Source organism: Girardinichthys multiradiatus, chromosome 12, assembly GCF_021462225.1.
Source record: "Girardinichthys multiradiatus isolate DD_20200921_A chromosome 12, DD_fGirMul_XY1, whole genome shotgun sequence".
In the NCBI taxonomy this organism is placed as follows: domain Eukaryota; kingdom Metazoa; phylum Chordata; class Actinopteri; order Cyprinodontiformes; family Goodeidae; genus Girardinichthys; species Girardinichthys multiradiatus.
The window spans coordinates 4,553,203-4,573,279 of NC_061805.1; the positions used below are offsets into that span (position 1 = coordinate 4,553,203).

Genomic DNA, 20,077 nt, shown 5'->3' on the forward strand with positions numbered 1-20,077 from the left:
ACAGGCACTCGCAGCTTTGTGGCGTCAGTACGGAATGGATTTCTCAACATCTGCAGCCCCACAGTGCTGGGCTCTGCTTCTTCTTCTTTTCTTTTTTTCTTTTCCTCAATCATGGGCGGATGCAGTGGACTATTCAGCCAATCATGGCCGTTGTTCTGAGGCCAACGCATCACGTCACACGTAGGTCACATTTAGAAAAGCACGATTGGCTGGAATTTCCAGCATTTGTTTCCGAATCCGGACACAGATGCCTTCAAGGTTCACAAAAAAACTCCGACAGACTTTGGCAATAGGCTGATGACGACTAATTACAACCACACATTCATGGAATGGTCAAATTATCGTACATTTGGCCTTTTTTAGGAATATTGATCGTATATCGTACAGAGAGCAAAATTATCATACAAATACGATAATTATCGTACACCTGGCAACACTGCATCTGACCAACAAAATTGCTCGCATGTGCAGTAAAGATTTAAGAGGTAAGGTACGGAGCCCGCGAGGGGACATGGGTTAATTTTTTTTTTTCTTTCGCGTCCCCACGCAATACTTTAGCATTCGCTCGCAAAAGTTGTTAATCACCTTGAGAAAGCTGTGCATTTTGGAAGAGCAGCACATTTGACAAAATGCTCACAAAACAAACAACACAGATATGGCATTGATATGGTTTATTTGTCATATGCAGGTTAACATGCAGTCAACAATGCGATCAAATGTTTAGGATAAGAAGAATCGTTCAAATCACGATAAAAACAAAAGCACTAATGACGTGCAAAAAAAAGTACACATCATGCAGTAGCAATAACCAATGAAAGTGTCACAGATGTGTTTTCGTGCAGTATTATTGTCCAGAGTTCAGTAGTTTGTTTGACAGCTTGTGGATAATAACTGTCTTTAAGTATGATTGAAGATCAGACTTAAAGACAGTTAAGTCTGATTGAAGATCCTTTTATTTAAGGCAGATTTCAAAATAAAACTCAATAAATCTCAAAAACGGGTCTCCCACAAAGTATTGCGAGATAACGCAAAGACCATTGCGAGATAACGCAAAAAGTATTGCGAGCGAACGCAAAAGTATTGCGTGGGGCCCCAGAAGACAAAAAATTCCCCCATGTCCCCTCGCGGGCTCCGTATAGAAAGGCTTCATGAAGGGAAGATATTAAATAAATATGTTGTGAAATAGAACAAAATTGACTGTACCATTAAATGTACAATTTATTTTAATACATCATTAAGTATTAAGTGTACCACTAGTTACGTCATGTCTTTAAAATTATACTTAATTATTCAGTGCCACATTTAATTGCATTATGGTCCATTTCATGATATAATGGTGCATTTATTTTTTCTAATGATGTATTAAATAAATAAATGGTACCGTTAATTTAATAGCACATTCAATGTTACATTTCTTTCATGTTACATTTACTTCACTTATGGGACATTCATAACATTTATTTATTCAATGATGATTTTATTGTATTAATTTTGTCCAGTTTGACCCTCCATTCTTGATGCCTGTATAGGAGGACATGTCAGAATTTGAATCAGGGGTGCTGGAGCAGACACACATCTAAAACTTGCAGGGAAGCGGTCCCTGAGGACCAGGCTTGTGAGCCATTGAGGTACAGTTTCTAAATTGTGAAGGTAATGCCTTTTTGCTCTTTTTTCACCAAATACTGTTCTCTTGCTAGGTGTATTTTTCTTTCGTTTCAGCAATTTGAAACATAAAAGTAATGTCATTGTTCAAAGGAAACAATCACTTAATAAATGAGTAAAATACAACTATGAACATTTTGTTTATTCAACTAAGATAGGCATGGTCTGTTTCCTTGTTTGATATTTTATTATTTCTTCATTATTATTATTTTTACTTTAACTGGCATTTACTACAATTAAAAACAGGGACCTAACTGGTCCTTCAAAGAAATTGCCAAAAGACTAAATGAAGAAAACAAAAATGGGAGTGGCACACGAGTGGGAGTCGTTCTAAATGGGAGCGGGATGGGAGTGGGAGTCAATTTACCAGGAGTGGGATGGGACAGGATTTTTTTTGTTATGCCGGCCTGGGATTGGGATGGGACAAGACATTTTTCTGTGGGAACGGGATGGGACAGGAGAGAAAATCCACTCCCGTGTCACCCTCTAGTAACTATTAAAGATTGAAGCTTTTATTTTGAAAATTTAACTAAGCCTTATTTTAAAGGGCTGACCTGGTCCTATTTGCTACACTATATGAGCTCCAGCATTAGTGTGAAGCCCAGTGCTGCAATTCTCTATATTTTAAAATGTAAAGGCTTTTATTTTGTAGAGCATGTTTTGTCTTTTTTGAAAATCTAGCAGGGTTGTCTTTTCAAGTCTTGGTTATTTCCATTAGTCATATAGAACCTGCTTGCTCGGCTGAAATCATTGTGTATGCCATTATCAGATTTAAAAAATCATTTGTAAATATGGAAGGTTGATGTTCAGTTATTTTGTAGAGTATGTGTAGGTCTTATTTTGAAAATCCAGTGTGGTTGTCAGCTATGACTGACTTATTGTGATCACTCATGGAAGCTTCTGGCCTGAGCACAGCCTCAGAGCAACTCTCTGTCAGAGGTTACTTAAGTTCACTGGCAGCTGTGTTCTGTTGCTATGATAATTAATGAGCACCCAACAGCTGCTGTTTCTCACTCACGCAGCACCACACTTTGTGTCTCATCATGGCCTGGCTTTATAACATGGCATATGCTCCCGAACTACTCCCCATAACTTGGAAACCGTAAGGGCTATCAACGTCATTCTTGGACCGTTTTTCTCAGAACAGACAGGGGAATGAGACTATAAACACATTTTTGTTGAAAATATAATAATAAAGGCACAACACTAGGTAAAAAAAAAGGGAAAAATTGAGAAAAACACAAAAATGCCTGAACATGATCTCGAACAACGTCTAATAACTCGGAAACTATAAGGGCTATCGATTTGATTCATGCACCGTATGAATCAACAGGCCTTGCTAAACAATCATGGATCGTCTCAAGTTTCTACAAAAATCTGTCTGGGAGGCGTGACCCTGTGAAAAAGTGGATCATTTTGACCATTTTTAACCCGAGTGAAGGGGAATTTTTCACACTCAAACAAACCTACTTCACGAGAAAACGATAAAAGGTATCCAACAAACGTTTGTACCGTAGGTATCAGCAGGGATCAGTGAACAATCCTGGAGATTTTCGTGTGTCTACATAAATCCGTGTAGGAGATATGACAGTGTAGAAAAGTGGATAATTTTGACATTTTTCAATTTTAAGCGATTTTGGACAGGACAGATTTGGTACTCCTAAACAAACCTATTTTATGACAAAACGATAAAAGTTATCAAAACAATTCTTTCACTGTGAGCGCCAGCAAGGTCCGAAGATAAATCTCCATAAGGCTCATGTCTCTACCTCGAACGGTTTACGAGAGGCCTGAATGCCTTCAGCATTCACACAGTAAAGAGAAACAGGAACACTATAGAGACACAAATGCCTACAACATTCACACTAATGAGTACAAGGACTCATCATTTATGAGTTGAGCAGTAGATTTATCAGACAGTTGCTGGAGCATCCGACAATCAGTTCAAACAATCACTGACTGTCACTAGACACAGAGGATGGCTTGTAGATGCGTTAGACAGTAGTCTCTTTCACAAAATAGTTCCATCATAAAGCCGCAATCTCAAAGCTGCATCTAGCCGTTCACAAATTCTAGCCGTTCACAAATCACAGACAAGTCCGTCGTGTCCCACACAGATGTGAGATTTTGTAAATAAAGCTGGCAAAAGAGGGCATGTAGTGGAACTCAGCAGGGTGTCACACATAAGATAAGCATTGCATGTTTCCCATTCTAAAGCAACATGATGCAGTTTTGTACTCACCATTGTGAGCCCAATGTGTTTTTGTAACAAATCATGCTGGTCCCATTTACCATCTGGCTTCCTGCATTCCCCCATTTGAGCTGCTGAGCCACCTAACCTTTACATAAGTTGGCCCTTCTAAGGCTGTGACTGTCTTGCTTGGAGGATTAACAGTGGTGGGTTGGCTTCAACCTCCTTTGGAGCCTTGCTCCTTTCAGAAAGCACACAAAGCAAGGAGAGGCCAGTATTAGTAGTGCCTGGCAGAGTTTATTAGGTTTCACGTTGTGTCACAGTTTGCATCAGGCTGAGTAGTCATAGGGCATAAAGATCCTGTAGCAGGCCCAAACGTTTTATAATGTGTGTGAGAAACATTAATTCCAACATCAATATAAGACACTCCTCTGTGTATGTCTCCATCTGCACCCTTTGGTACCTGATCAAGTCAGCCCAGCTCCATTTAAATCACACACAGCCATTGCTGACTATTGATCCTGGTTGCCTTACTCGGTACGTAAGGTTTTTCATCAGTGGCTGTTTTCTATGAATTCTTCTGTTTTGAAAGATTTTTAAAATTGTTTTGCACTTTAGACTTAACTCCTGGGTTTACTTTCCACCCATATTTAGTCAAGGTTTAATACATGTTTTACTCTCACTGCCAAGCATTTTATTCATTGATTCTACCTGAAGCATACAGTCTTATCTGTGTTCTCATTTTGACAGCTTATTTTTTTTATTTACCTTTTACTTTACATTAATTTGTGTCTTGTATGTGTTTTATCTATGAATGTTTCCCACTGTTTTTCTTCATATTTGTCCTTTCAATATCTTGCAGAACTATTCATACCACATTTTGTCACATGAAAGCAACAAACCTCTATTTATTTCATTAGAATTTTATGATAAACCAACACAAAGTGGAATTTAATTGTGAAAGTGGAAGGAAAATGATATATGGTTTTCAAAACGTTTTAGCATTTGCCCTCTTTGTTTTATGCCTCTAAATAAATGCTGCAATGAATTGTCTTCAGGCATCACCTAAGTCGTACTTACAGTCCACTTGTGTGTAATAAAATATTTACTTAGGTGGTGCAGTGCTTTGTGCCTCTTTGTCTGGAAAATGTGCTTTATGGATAAACTTTACTTACTTTCAACAAAGACATGTCTATACTGACGAGCTTTGCAAAAAAACATTAATCAGAAAAGCAGTGAAGAGGCGAGTGGTGACTCTGGAGGAGCTGCAGAGTTCAGCTGCTGAGGTGAGAGAATCTGTTGACTTGACAACAGCTGGTAATGCAATCCTCAAAGGATTGCATTACTGTCCATTGTATAAGTGTTGAAATGAAAACCATTGTTGGAAGAAGGTCCTGATTTCAATTTAACAAATGCCAAACACTGCAGACATGCAGAAGAAGGTGCTCTTGTCAGAGGAGACCAAATGTGAACTGCATGAAAAATTCTATGTGGTGGAAAACCTATTCTGCATATCACCCTGAACATACCCTCTCCATGGTGAAACATGGTGGTGGCAACATTTTGCTGTTGGGATGGTTCTCCTTAGCAGAGAAAGGGAAGCTGGTCAGAGTTGATGGGAAGATGGATGAAGCTAAATACAGATTGTACTGGAAGAAAACCTGTTAGAAGCTCGGAACCCCCTTCCAGCAGGGCAACAACACTTTTCTTCAACTTCACAAGCGCAATGTTTTGTGTTGGTCAATCACATGAAATGTTCAAGAAGTTTGAATGTATTTGCAAAGGTATTGTTGTTAGTGCAACAGCAAACTTTCTCAAATTCTGCTGAAAAGCTATTGCTCACTGCATCAGCTGCAAGTTTTTGTACTGCCTATTTCATAAAGATGCTTGACTCTAGCTCTTGTAGCACTATGTTTGGGTGCAGCCAGATTTTCTCAAATACACTGCTAAAACTGTAATACAGTTCCTCTCAGTTTAGGTTTAGTCTTGTAGTAGTATATTTTTTCAGTGTTTGGGGATTGTTTGCTAATGATTTGCCTCCTCATCAGTCTAACAAATGGAGACCTTGTTCACTCCCTGCTTTCAAGTTCTCAAATGCTATGTTAATGCAGAGCCTGCATTCACTTATATCTTGCTTTCCATTGGTTTGCCCGCCGCAATTTGCTGCTAATGGTCCTACCACCACCGCAACCCTTCCCACCCCCTCTGTCATCCACCTCACCATCCCCTTCCCCCCTTTTTCCTCTCCTACTTTTTCTCTCTCTGCTTCTCACTTTCCAGCCTTGAGGCGTCCTGTTTCAACTCCTTCGCTTTCAGTCACAATGCTGTGAAGAGGCCTGAATGGGTGGGGTGGGGGTTGCAGCGGGGGCATTTAAGAGAGCAGTAGGTGGGAGTGGAGTCTGACTGCAGAGGGTCTTCTGTTTCAAAGAAAGGGAGTTCTCTCATTCACTCCCTCTCTCTCTCTCTGTCTGTCTGTCTCTGTCTCACTCCTCACTGGCTGCAGCACATCAGCTGGCTCTCTAGGTAGACAAGAGTAAACACTCAAAGAGAGCACAGAAAAGAGGGAAGATGACAGAGCTGTCAGCGCTCTGAGAGATACAGAGTGGGGGGAACATTTTCTCTGACTGGCTGAGAAGGCTTTCTGCTTTGGTTTACCCATCAGTGGAGAAGCTGTGAGCATTTTGCACAAGGTAAGTCACCTTCTTTACTTGCATGGAGATGCTGGGGATGAATCGGCTGATACTTTTACTTTATTGAGACCAATTAAAATTTTAAAAACCTCAGAACTTTGACCACTCTCTCTTTTGCTTCTTCTGACCAGATAAGGGGTCTTTTCCTGTTCTCCTCAGTTGATATGAATACATTTTGCGGGAACAGGGGGCAGTGGTGCTATAAATAATTATTTGCTTTAGCAGTGCTGAGCTATTTTACAATAAAAAGTCAAACATGTGTGTCCTATCTGAATATTAATAATAGACCAAAAGTTTTGATTTTTTCCTTAAAATGTCTCTGATTTCTTTTTCCCCCGTTCTTGCTCGTGCTGTTTGTTTTTTCTCACATCCATTTAAAACTGTAGGTGATATTGGCAGTGAGAAAATAGTTTCGTCTTTGTTTTTATGAGCCAGGACTTCAATGGCTGCTTTAATTCTGCACTTTACTGCACTCATCTGGGAGTAATTTATGCGGTGTGGGGAAAACTTTGCTCATTTTTGCTTTAGAGAAATCGTGGAAGAGCAATGGGATTATCTGCTGATTTACTCTGCTTGCATTAAGGCTGATGCTGAGTGAGGTCTGATGGTGCTGCAGAGCAGAGATGGGCTACAATTAGTTTGTGCGTCTGAATGTGTGCCTTTTTGCATGTGCATGTGCATGTATGTGCAGCTTGCCGGCGAGTATAGGTCTAGCTGTACAATTTAAGGTAGGGTGGCAGACAGTAGGCTGGTGTAACCCCGGAGACAGACAGCTGCTCTGCATTAGAAGCTGCTGGGTTGGTTCCTCTCCCAGATCTCCAGCATTGCGCACTGCCGGTTGGAAAGCTGCAACCTCACAGTCAGTGACTCTCCATCCGTATGTGCGCTGCACTCCCCTATCCCCTGGTTAGTTTCCCCTGAGTGTCATGGTGGTCCCATGAGAGATGAGAAGCACATGCTGTCTGAAAGATTAGCAAATAAACTGGCATTCACTGACATGGGTGTGGGTGGCAAATATGCCATTTCTGGACTCTTGCCAGTTGGATGTTTTCTCAGAACAAAAAAACACTGGTCTATGGACACTATTGTCCGTGCAATGGTAATAATAAATAGTAAGAAACAGAACAAAAGACAGACACTGACATGACAAGTCTTTCAGTAGCTTTATTTGCAACTAGTCATTGCAGTCCAACTGAGGCTGTAGATTCAGTTATCATGATAACTTTAACTGATAAATTTCTATTTCTCCAGCCTATTTATCCAAAACATACTAACAAATAGTGCTTCAAATTTGCCTCAGATGTTAAAACTTTAATTTCATAATGATTTCCCACCACACTTAACCATGCAGGTCAGAAAACCAGAGAGCCTCACTGAGTTTAGATACCAGGTTACCCCAGAAGAAGAACAATTGCTCTCATCTTCAGTTCTACGTATGTGATGGATTTATTGAAATGTAAAGTCTCAAAAAAACAAAAGAAAAACTGTTTACACTGCAGCAATACTGGATGCAGAAATTAGGCCAGTAGAGGAAGGTCCAACTTTCCAAGTCCAAATTCCCATTTCAAGGTACCCAATGCAGTGTTATTGTATATTTATAGAAAATGTTAAGTTGGCTGAAAAATGGGAGATGAAAAGATGTTCAGGAGAAGACAGCTGCTGATGTCAAAATGTAGTTGAGGTTGATTAAATGGGCCAGCCAAACCTGATTTTCAACATCTTTGTTTAGATACAATTTGGACGCAACCTCTGGGCTGAAAATGTCACATTTATTTATGTATTTTTGAGGGCTTAGTAAAAAAAAGGACCAACCAATCTTTAAAAGCAATAAAAAATATGTCCACGGACATCCATTTCAGGGATGACATTTCCTAGCGGATTTTCCTTCAAACTTGGGGAAACTGAATTTTGAGTAAACAATGGTTTTACTGGATTTATTACTTAATGGAACAGCTCCAAAATGTGTGTTTTTACATATATATTTTATTCAGATCAACTCACATAAGCATGTTGTATTGCCAAACATCAGTACAGCCTGTGTGCCTGAAAGAGAGAGGAGTCTGAAGAGAGAGAGGTTGAGAGTGAGACTGGACTGTTGTGGAAAAGGAAGATGGAGACCATCAGGATACTAGAGTAGCTCTTGCTTGATGGTAACTGAAAATTCATTGCAGATGAACAAACCTGAGGATGGTTTAATGTTCTTTTCAGTATGTTCACTGGTACATTTTCCAAAAATGTCTCCAGGAAGACTGATTTTAGACAAGGAATTTAGATTGTCCTAAATGTGCCACACATTGTTCGAGGACCTCCATCCCAGAGGATTGCTAATAGTCTAATAGCGGACCAGCTCATGCTTTACACATCAATGTTTCATGTTGCTTTGGCTATGCATGTAAGCAGCCTCTGACAGTCACACTTGGTATAATGATGAGTGGGAAAACCAGCCTTTGTTTGGACAGCTGTCAGCTCCCAGAGCTTTATGCCCTACAAATCTCTATGAGAGGGCGTCTATCTCTGACCCCACTTAGCTCCTTCACTGGTGATCCAGAGCATACTATAATCAAGAGTATTCATGATGACCCATGTCGGCCAGGACTCAGGAAAGATGTTTTGTCTGGACTAAGTCAACGTCATCTCTAACTCAAGCTTTGTTTGCTGCCTTTTCTGTTCTCTCATCTCATCGTGTTTACCTCTTTGGATTCTTTTCTTTAATGTTGCTCCTGAAATTCCTGTGTAAAAATGTGAGGCATAATATATGAGTACATCTTGAACTATCTTAATATGTGTTGTGCTTTTCCTTGTGTTTGGCCATCTGTGGTTCAAAAAGCTTTTCAGAGGAGATGATTGATGGAGATTTATAGTTTCTAGAGTTCCCATAGATGTATGTTAGGCACCATCAAGTCAAGGCTGAACATTCTCTCTAAAAATTCTGGAAGCTGGGAGGAGTACAAGGAGAGAACTTCCATATGCACAAGGTCATCATGCAAACTTTACAGAGAAATGCAGGACCTTCTTACAACAAGAAGTTTAAAAACTGTCCCGCCATGCAGTCTGGATTTATTCAACTGTTATAATATCTAGTTCTATAATCTATAATATAGCCTACATACACCTGAATTAGAAAAAAAACAAAAACAAAACATAAATATTGCCTGTCTCATTAAACGGCTAGTGTCAAGACTGCTGGATTGCAATATCCTATGTATAACATCTTGAAAGTAAATTTCTTGAACACCTTTGAGATGAATTAAAGTGGAGACTGCAGTTCTGGTTAACTCGTCTAACTATGAAAACCAAGATGTTGTGGGAGATGTTTACAGAATAGTTAAAGTTGCTATTGCTGGAAAAGGTTGGTCCAGAATAGGATGTCATCAAAGTTCATGTTCATTCAATTTTAATCTCCCTTTGTTGTCCTCAGGTTTTGTGTTCAAATGAAAAAAACATTTGGGCTGGAAATTATAGCTATTTCCCACAAAAGTCATGAAATTCTTTTTCTGTGCCCCGTTCAAAGTCCAGTTAAATTAGTCATCAGTCTATCTTAAAAAACTGAGTTTTATCCATCCCAGATGCTCCTCTGACTCTAATGTACACATGGAAAATATATGGAAGGTAGGGGTTTCCGGGATGCCTTTGTTTGGCCATGCCTAGGAGTGAGCCAACTGACAAGCACATGTGGTAGATTGTTTTGCTTTTCTACTTTCCACCTCCAGCAACGAACTCCAACATAGGAATGCATGAGCCTTAATGTTTATGGACAAGATGGGAGCTCTTTGAGAGGGGTAGATTATTTAAATTTAGTAAAATGCTAGAAAGAAAAATCCTGAAGAAGCTAATGAAGAATCAACCCCAGAGACTGGAGTAATTAGGCTCATACAAGTGTATGAATGGAAGGCACTCGGAATTTGGACACACAACACGCTTAAGGCTTTCAGACATACGGGGACAAACAGATGTCCGGGTATCACAGCCAACATGCTTCTACTTGTAGCAGAGAGAAGAAAAAAAAACAACTCCTTTCCATCCTGTTTGAATGAAAGTAACCAATAAACACGCAGCATAGGGCTAAAACAGGCCTCAAACCTTTGATGATGTGGCCTCTTTCAGAAGGTTTCACAGTATCTGACCAGATAAGAGCCCAGTAATCGCCAACCAAAATTCATAGCAGAATTTCAAGTTTTATTATGTATGTTGCTATGGTGGGACTTCAAAATTCAGAATAAAACAGCTCTTAAATGTATGTTTTTTTTAACTTGCTAACATGTTTTTAAGTACCTGGGTAGCATAAATCAGCTTACTTGATGTGTTGGCACATGCTGTTTTCACTTTCTCAAAATGCAAGATTACTTTGAAATTTTGAATTTGACTTTAATATATGATCCTTTAATTTTGCAGGTGATCCTGGAATAATCTAAATGCTTAACTAAAGGAAAATCTACTTGTACATTGGTGTTTTTAAACAATATGTCACCAAAAATATTTGTTGCCTTTACGGACATATGAATATTTTTGACCGTTTAGATAAAGATTTGAATGACCAAAACAAAATGCTGTGTGTAGTGTCCAAAAAAAGGACCCTGAAAGCTAAGAGAACATGAGACACAAGGTGTTAGTTTCATGGTAATATATTAGCTCCTTAAAGTAACATGAATCCAACTGTGCAGCATTACACAGGCAGCAAGCAGGCATATCTGATTTCTAGAGTAATTCCAGTGCAACGTGAAAAGCGAAAAGGAAAAAAGTTCAACTTTGAGCTATTATAGGTGTCTGGAGAAAACAGTCAGTGTATAAAATGGGTCACCAACACACAGCATTTTGAAAAGTTCATAAATATATAGAATAAATAGTATCCAGCATCTCTATCTGAAACCAGTGAGAACAGCAGCACAAGATGGGAGAGAGCTGTAAAAAATATTGATGGGTCTCACTGTAACCCGTCTTGTAAAATAGGACTAAGATTTGATTTTCTGCTCTTCAGTCAGGCCAATGAGCAGTCTCCTTCGTCCACATCTGTTTTCTTCATTTCATTGTGTCAAAATTGGAAATTGGTTCTGCTTGAAGAAATTGTTTTTTTGGACTACTATCAATCACTTGTGTCAGCTCTGTTTCTATATCACCCTGTTGTTTTTTTAACAGTATAGGCCTCTGAGTGTTGGGAGATTACTCTCTCCATGCATTCAGATAAGTGTTTCTGCTGGCATGTCAGATCCAGCCTCCCTATCCACCGTATCAGCCCAGAACACGCAATCTCCCACCATCCCCCCATCTATCTGTGTCATCACATCCAACGGGGTCACAGTCAAGAGCTGATGAGCGGAAGCCTCACTTATATGGTACCGGTTATTTTATTCATCAAAGCAACATATTCCCCATTTCACCCCTTGTTAGGAAGATAAATTATGATTTATTTCTGCAACACTAGAACTTCCAACATTCCAATTCTCCTACTGGACCCCCTCTGGTGGTTAAGAGAGGGTATTGGAGGTATTAGAGGAGCCTTATTGTCAAGGTAGTTCTCCAGTTTTGTGAATGGAAGTAGATGTTTTCTTTCAGTCTTTTGAAAAGATAGCAAAATCTTTAAATTGGCCGGAAAGTAAATGGTCTCTTCTAGTACAGGGTGTGTTTACTGGCAGAGCTTTGGAGGTGTACGCTGCACTGGATGCTGAAAAGTCTATGAGGATGTAAAATCTACTGTTCTGGGTGCTTACCAGCTTTCACCAGAAGTTTATCGACAGCGTTTCCATAACCTGAAAAACAGTGAGGCTCATACTTACATTGAATATGCTAGGGAGAAGGAAATAGCTTTTGATAGATTGGTGCGTTCAAAGAACATTGGGCATAACTATGAGAAATTAAAACTACTTATTTTCTTAGAAGACTTTAAAAGTTGTGTTTCTATTGGGGTAAAAAATTACCTTGAAGATGAGAAGGTTGAGGATATTCAGAAAGCTGCTATTATGGCCAATGATTTTGAACTCATTCATCAACGGCCCATGATTGGAGGGAGCAAATCCATTAATTATCAAAGACAATTTGGTATGAGAGCTGAAAGTGGGCTCTTGAAACCGTCCAGAGAATTTAAGAAATCAAAGATAAATGTTCAGCGGCAGGGAGGTGTGCATCCAGAATCTTTGGTGTGTTATTATTGTGGTAAAAAAGGACACACAAAAAATGTTGGGCTCTAGCAAATAAGCACAAGATAAAAGAAAGTTCTCCTAAGCCCAGTTTACTTGTGTCAGAAATGTCCAAAAGGGGGCACTGTTCCAACAGTGCGGTATTGGATCTGTACAAAGATTTTCTCTCTACTGGGGTTGTGTCTGTTGCTGGAAACTATTATCCTGTGGTTATTTTACGAGATACTGTTGCTGCACAGTCACTTTGGGTGGTGAAAGGCGAAACTCTTCCTCTTTCCAGGTCATTGAAAGTCTGTGTTCTTATTCAAGGGGTGGACTGCAATGTTTCTGAATTCAAACCTGTCCCTCTCCATCAAGTCTATTTGCAGTCATCTTTAGTGACAGGGGTGGTTAAGGTCGGGTTAGTGCCCCATTTGCCCATTTCAGGTGTAACATTTGTAGTGGGAAATGACCTCGCAGGGAAGAAGGTGTGTGTCGAAACCTTTGGTCGTAGATTCTCCTGTACATTCTTCTGAGACTGAGTCCCTACAAATGGAATTTCCGGGACTTTTTCCGGGAATTACTTGTTCTCAGTCTCAAGTCAGTCAGGATGAACACAAAGAGATATTGAGAGATCAGGGAGAAACAGAAGTAATTCTTGCAGTAACTTTCTTTGATGAGAGTGGTTTGGATGAACAGAAATTTAGCAAGGAAGACATGATTAGGGAGCAGAGTGATGATCCTTTTGTTAGTGAGGCATTGTCTATTGCTGGTACTTTGGAGGATGTGGTAGATGAACCAATAGGGCTTTATGTGAAAGATGGTGTTTTAATGAGAAAATGGAGGGACCCTAAATATTCTGCTGCTGAGGAATGGAGAGTTTATCATCAGATTGTACTTCCCCTCTGTTATAGTGAAGAGATTATGAGATTAGCTCATGAAATTCCTACTTCAGGGCATTTGAGTATTAATAAGACAAAGGCTAGAATTATGAGGCACTTCTATTGGCGCACAATCCGGAAGGATGTGGTAGAATTTTGTAAGACCTGTCATGCATGCCATCTGGGGGGAAAGCCAAGCCAAACCATTCTGCCTGCTCCATTGATTCCAATTCCAGTGGTTGGAGAACCATTCAGTCGTGTAGATTGTGTTGGCTCCTTGCCAAAAAGTGACCAATACCTGTTAACAGTAATGGATGTATCTACACACTATTTGGAAGCTTATCCGCAAAACATTTGCCCAAAAACAGTTTTGGAATGCCTTCTAAAGTTTTTCACTCAGTTTGGGCTTCCTAGAGAAATACAGCCTGATCAGGGTTCCAATTTTATGGCAGGGGTTTTTCAGACAGTGATGAAAGAGTTAGAAATCAAGCATTTTAAGTCATCTGTGTATCATCCACTGTCACAGGGGGCACTGGAATGATACCATCGGACTATTAAGTCCATGATCAGCACCTACTGTGTAGACCAGTCCAGTGAGTGGGACAAGAGTATTCTGTTATTGTTGTTTGTTAATCCACTGGCTTTAGTCCATTTGAGTTGGTTTATGGACATGAAGTGAGAGGCCCCTTAAAGTGGGTTAAAGAGAGATTTCTGGCAGAGGAGCCAGACAAAAATGTGTTGGACTATGTGTCTGAGTTTAAGGAACGTCTAAAAGCGGCTTGCATCCTGGCTAGAAGTCAATTACAACAGGCCCAGAAAAGGATGAAGGACCATTATGATCAGAAAGCTATCCTGAGGAAATTTCCAGTAGAGGATAAAGTGTTGGTGCTTCTGCCCATTAGAGGTGATCCCCTACAAGCAAAATTTTCTGGACCATATGTCATTAAGGAAAAAGTGGGTGAAGTCAACTATGTTGTAAATATAGCGTTTAATGCTATCTTAGACTCAATTGGCTTTGATCAAAACATTAACAAACCTACCCACCTTTGTCTTCATTCTCTGGACCTTGTGCTGACATATGGCATTGAGTGTAAAGACATAACAATATTCTCTCATAACCCGGTCCTGTCTGACCATTTCTTAATAACCTTTGAGTTTAATTTAACCGAGTACTCCACACCTGAAAGAAAACTTTATTATAGTAGATCATTATCAGGCGATGCTGTAACAACCTTTAAAGAATCTGTTCCACTTTTAATTTCTTCATTATCACTGAAAAGCACAGTGGAGGGCAATAATTCTGTTTCTGCCCCTTCACAAATTGATTCTTTTGTTCATAGTGTTTCTTCATCATTGCGTGATGCATTAGACAATGCAGCCCCCTTGAAAAAGAAGGTAATCATTAATAGGAGGCTAGCTCCTTGGTTTAATTCAGAGCTGCGTACTTTAAAGCACAATGTTAGAAAATTGGAGAGAAAATGGCGCTCTACACACCTAGATGATTCCTACTTAATCTGGAAAAATAGCCTACTGTTGTACAAAAAGACACTTCGCCAAGCTAGAACAGCTTATTTCTCATCATTAATAGAAGAGAACAAGAATAATCCTAGGTTTCTCTTTATTACAGTTGCTAAACTTACACAGAGTCATAGCTCTGTTGAGCCATCCATTCCCTTAGCTCTTAGCAGCCATGACTTTATGGGATTATTCTTAAATAAAATTGATTCTATTAAAAAGAAAATCTTTGACATACTCCCGAAGATGATTACTTCATCCTCAGCAAGTGAGACAACATTGGAAATAACTGCAGAACCTGATTTGTGTTTGGACTGTTTTGATCCTGTGAAGCTTCCTGAGTTATCAGAAATATTAGCTTCATCTAAACCTTCAATTTATATGTTAGACCCAATCCCAACCAAATTATTTAAGGAAGTGTTCCCTCTGATTACCAGCCCCATTTTAGATATGATTAATCTATCTTTAGTAAATGGATGTGTACCACAGGCTTTTAAGTTAGCTGTAATTAAACCTTTACTTAAGAAACCTTTGCTTGATCGAGATGACTTGAAAAATTACAGACCTATATCCAATCTTCCATTCTTATCTAAAATTCTTGAGAAAATTGTTGCTAATCAAATGTGTGAGCATTTATACAGCAATGACCTGTTTGAAGAGTTTCAGTCAGGTTTCAGAGCTCATCATAGCACTGAAACAGCTCTGCTGAAAGTCACTAATGATATTCTTATGGCCTCAGATAATGGACTTGTGTCTGTTCTGGTTCTGTTAGATCTCAGTGCTGCATTTGATACAGTCGATCACAAAATTATCTTAGAAAGGCTGGAACATGCGGTAGGGTCAGGGGAAAAGCACTAGGCTGGTTTAAATATTATCTGTCTGACAGATTCCAGTTTGTTCATGTAAATGATAAATCATCTTTAAACTCCAGGGTTAATTGTGGAGTACCACAGGGCTCAGTACTTAGGCCAATTCTCTTTACTATATATATGCTTCCAATAGGTAAAATTATTAGGCAGCATGGGATAAATTTTCACTGTTACGCTGATGATACTCAGCTTTACTTATCCATAAATCCTGATGAGCCCAACCAGTTAGATAGACTACAAGCATGTTTTGAAGATATAAAAACTTGGATGACGTTAAATGTTTTGCTTCTAAATTCAGACAGAAGACAGAAGTTGTCGTCTTTGGACCGGAGTCTTTAAAAAAGAAACTGCTTAGTCAGTCACTTAACCTGGATGGCATTAAATTGACCTCTGATAATAAAGTAAAAAACCTTGGTGTTATTTTTGACCAGGACATGTCATTTAAATCCCATACAGGGATCCCAACAGGTTTCTAGGATTTTCTTCTTTCATCTCCGGAACATTGCCAAAATTAGAAATATCCTATCTAGGAGTGACGCTGAAAAACTAGTCCATGCATTTGTTACTTCAAGGCTGGACTATTGTAATTCGTTACTATCAGGATGTCCACAGAATGCAGTTAAAAGCCTTCAGCTGATTCAAAATGCTACAGCAAGAGTTCTGATGAAAATTAAAAAGAGAGATCATATTTATCCTATTTTAGATTCCCTTCATTGGCTCCCTGTTAAGTCCAGAATAGAATTTAGAATTCTCCTCCTCACATATAAAGCCCTTAATGATCTAGCTCCATCATACATCAGAGATCTGATTGTTCCATATGTTCCTAACAGAGCACTTTGTTCTCAGACTGCAGGTTTACTGGTGGTTCCTAGAGTCTCTAGAAGTAGAATGGGAGGCAGATCCTTTAGTTATCCGGCTCCTCTCCTGTGGAACCAGCTCCCAGCTTTAGTCCGTGAGGCAGACACCCTGTCTACTTTTAAGGCTAGGCTTAAAACTTTCCTTTTTGATAAAGCTTATAGTTAGAGTGGCTTAGTTTATCCTGAGCTATCTTCCTTATTTTTACCTCCGTCTTCTTCCCTCCCTGTTGGTTGGAGTAAAGGGGAGTCAGGTTTAGCCTAAACCGGCTCAGTTATGGTTGAGGTGCAAACACACCCTCCATTTCTGCTACCTGTATGACCCCTTCTCTTTTCCAATGGTTATAATCAGTCTGACAGAGGGAGGTATCCCAATCATTGTGGTTTTTAGTATAACAATGACCATCAGTGGGACCCTTTGTGAGGTGCCTTGAGACGACATTGTTGTAAATAAGCGCCGCTTAACTAAATAATCTGAACTGAAACTATCTGTGTAGTTATGCTGCTATAGGCTTAGGCTGCTGGAGGACATAACAACTACTTTCATCCTCTTCACTACATTCTCACACTACTCTCCAATTTTGCATTATTTGCTGTTATTTCAGCTTTTAACCTTGTTCTCTCTTTTCTCTTCCTAGAAGCTACACCTGGCCTGGCTCTGTGTCTGCCTGTGACACCTTTCTGGAGAGGGGAATCGTCTGAGCTTCTGCTGGCAACAACTTCATTCTCACCCTCTACCGATGATCCACATAGCCCTGTCTTTTAGTGTTTAACCCTTTCTCTCTCCTAGACATGGAAATTGACTGAGCTTTTACTGTAACTAATTATATGTGCTTTATTTCAGACTCTAACCTTGAAAACTGGCTCAGAGTTCATCTGTTCTTTCTTTCTAGGTGAAACGATTAAAGGAGCTACATCCATTAACATTTACTTTTCCTTCCCATAGAAAGTACTTCTGGATCAGTGCTTCTGTGTTCTTTCTGTGTCTCTGCTCTGTTCTCTCAAACCCCCAGTTGGTCGTGGCAGATGGCCGCTCACACTGAGCCTGGTTCTGCTGGAGGTTTCTTCCTGTTAAAAGGGAGTTTTCCCTCTCCACTGTCGCTACATGCATGTTCAGTATGAGGGATTGCTGCAAAGTCAACGCCAGTGACTGTCCATTGTCTCTACATGCTCATCTGGGAGGAGGGAATGCTGCAAGTCACTGACTGGATGCAATCTGCTGGGTTTCCTTAGATAGATAAACTTTTTATCCAATTTGAATAAAAAGCTAACTCAGACTGCACTGTTCAATGGTTAGGATTAATTGGAATGTACAGTATGTACCTGACTGTTGTGAAGTGCCTTGAGACAACATGTGTTGTGAATTGGCGCTATATAAATAAAACTGAATTGAATTGAATTGTATCTACACCTGATAGGAGAAAGTCTACAGGTCTGTGCCATGTGAATCAAGCCATATATGTCATAACCCTATTTTTGTGGTGGGCCAAAAGGCAGACAAGCACGGAGAAAAGCAGAGAGGTGGTCGAAAACTCCTTTAATTTAAAGCGAGTCCACTTACATGCAGGCGAGGTGCAGGGTGACAAGATTTTCCAGTTCAAGGACAAAATCCAAAAGTCATCTCATGAGGACATTGAAAAGACATAACGACACCACGTGGAACAAAGGACGAAGGCAAACTTAAATACAGACAAAGGTGGACAAGAAACAATAGGGCAGGTAATCAGAGGAACAGGGAACAGGTGACACAAGGAGGCTGGGAGGCAGAGGGAGCAGGTGAAACAGATTAACCAATAAGGAGAAACACAGACCCAAGCAGAACAGGAGAAAAGATGACTAGAATAAAAGTAAACAGTAACTAAAGCTAACCTGTTAAAGGAGGAATTGGAGAATAAAGATAAACAGAAGAAACAGAGCTAGGAGGGACAATGAATGTAAAGGGAACAGAAACTGAGTAATTAACAACTAAAAGAGGAAAACTAATGATGAGAGGAGAACAGACAGGGAGGCAAAAGGAAACCAGAATTGTCAGAACACAAAGTGATGAACAAGAATACAAAACTTCAAACAAGAGCATCTAGTAAAACAAAAACACCAAACCACAAACAAAGTCCAAAATCTCACATCCTGACAATATAATGAGCAGGGTGCATCATCATCAGTAACTGTGTGTGTCGTTTTAAAGTTATGTCGCATCTCAATCAGGTTTAAGTCCAAACTTTAACCCAAAACCTTAATTTAAAAAAATAATAATTTATAGGTGGATTTGATGCCGTGCTTTGGACCATTGCACTGCTGCATATTCTGAGTACAATTGATATTAATGTCACCAGCTAATGACCGGGCATTCTCCTTCAGAATTTTCAGCTGAGAGCAAAATGCATGGTTCTATCAACTACAGCATTCCGTCCAGGTCCTAACGCAGCAATAGGAAGCCCCAGATCATCAAACTGCCACCGCCATGTTTGACTGCTGGTATGATGTTCCTTTTCTGCAGTGCCATGCTATTTTTATACCAGCTGTAACAGGATCCATACCTTTCAAAAAGTTCTGTTTTGTCTCGTCAGTCCATTAATATTTTCCCAGAAGAGAAGACTTGTGTGAGGATGCAGTCCTAGGATTTGAGTTGTGTTTGTAGTCATTGAATATTTAGAGCTTTACCACACCAAGTGGGCATTGCTGTGTTAGTCACTTTGTTTGTTGTTGAGTTATAAAGTGAATCTGTTTACACTGTTGCTAATATACACTGATAGGTAGATGGAATTATTTTTTTACCCCTAGAATAGAAACAATTAAACCGAATGTTAAGCTGCACTGTAGAATACCTACCCACATCCTGCAGAGACTGATAATAGTGTCCTTCTTATAATTTCCTGCAAAACAAATAGCATTTTTCCCTTTGAAGCACTGCGCAGATAGCTTCTTCTGAATGCTTGCCGAGTTATATTTTTTGTTCTGATTTATCTTAGACCTGCCATATGGTGGAGGTCTCAGCAAATGTGCACTATGGTGATGATTAAGTTAGTCAGCATGAGGTCCTGGCTGATACAGAAAGTTCTGACTGGTGTGTATCTCTTCAAGGGAAGCACAGAATGTCTGCTCATCAATCTTTAAGTAAACCAACAGCAAAGAGATTTTTCTGTCCAAAAAAAGATGCGTAGGAGGAAGGGATAACGCTGCTTATGTCATCATTTCTCCAGAATTTATTTCTGTTGGAGAAAACATCTCCAAATGAAAACCAAATCCACCACTATATTACTGCAGATCTCTGCACTGACTGCATGTTCTAGTATATATCTATTGTG

At 39.6% G+C, this 20,077-nt stretch overlaps 1 protein-coding gene across 2 annotated transcripts in view; it reads left to right on the forward strand.

The window, feature by feature from the left end:
- The window catches only part of LOC124877713 (tenascin-like), a 253,511-nt gene that overhangs the window by 118,600 nt on the left and 114,834 nt on the right, over nt 1–20,077 (forward strand). The window contains exon 3 of one of the 2 annotated variants that reach the window (XM_047381138.1): nt 6,357–6,543. The gene's annotated coding sequence lies outside the window, so the exon portion shown is untranslated. Of the gene's footprint in view, nt 1–6,275; nt 6,544–20,077 lie in introns of those variants that run through there. The other variant, XM_047381139.1, reaches the window with a different exon arrangement.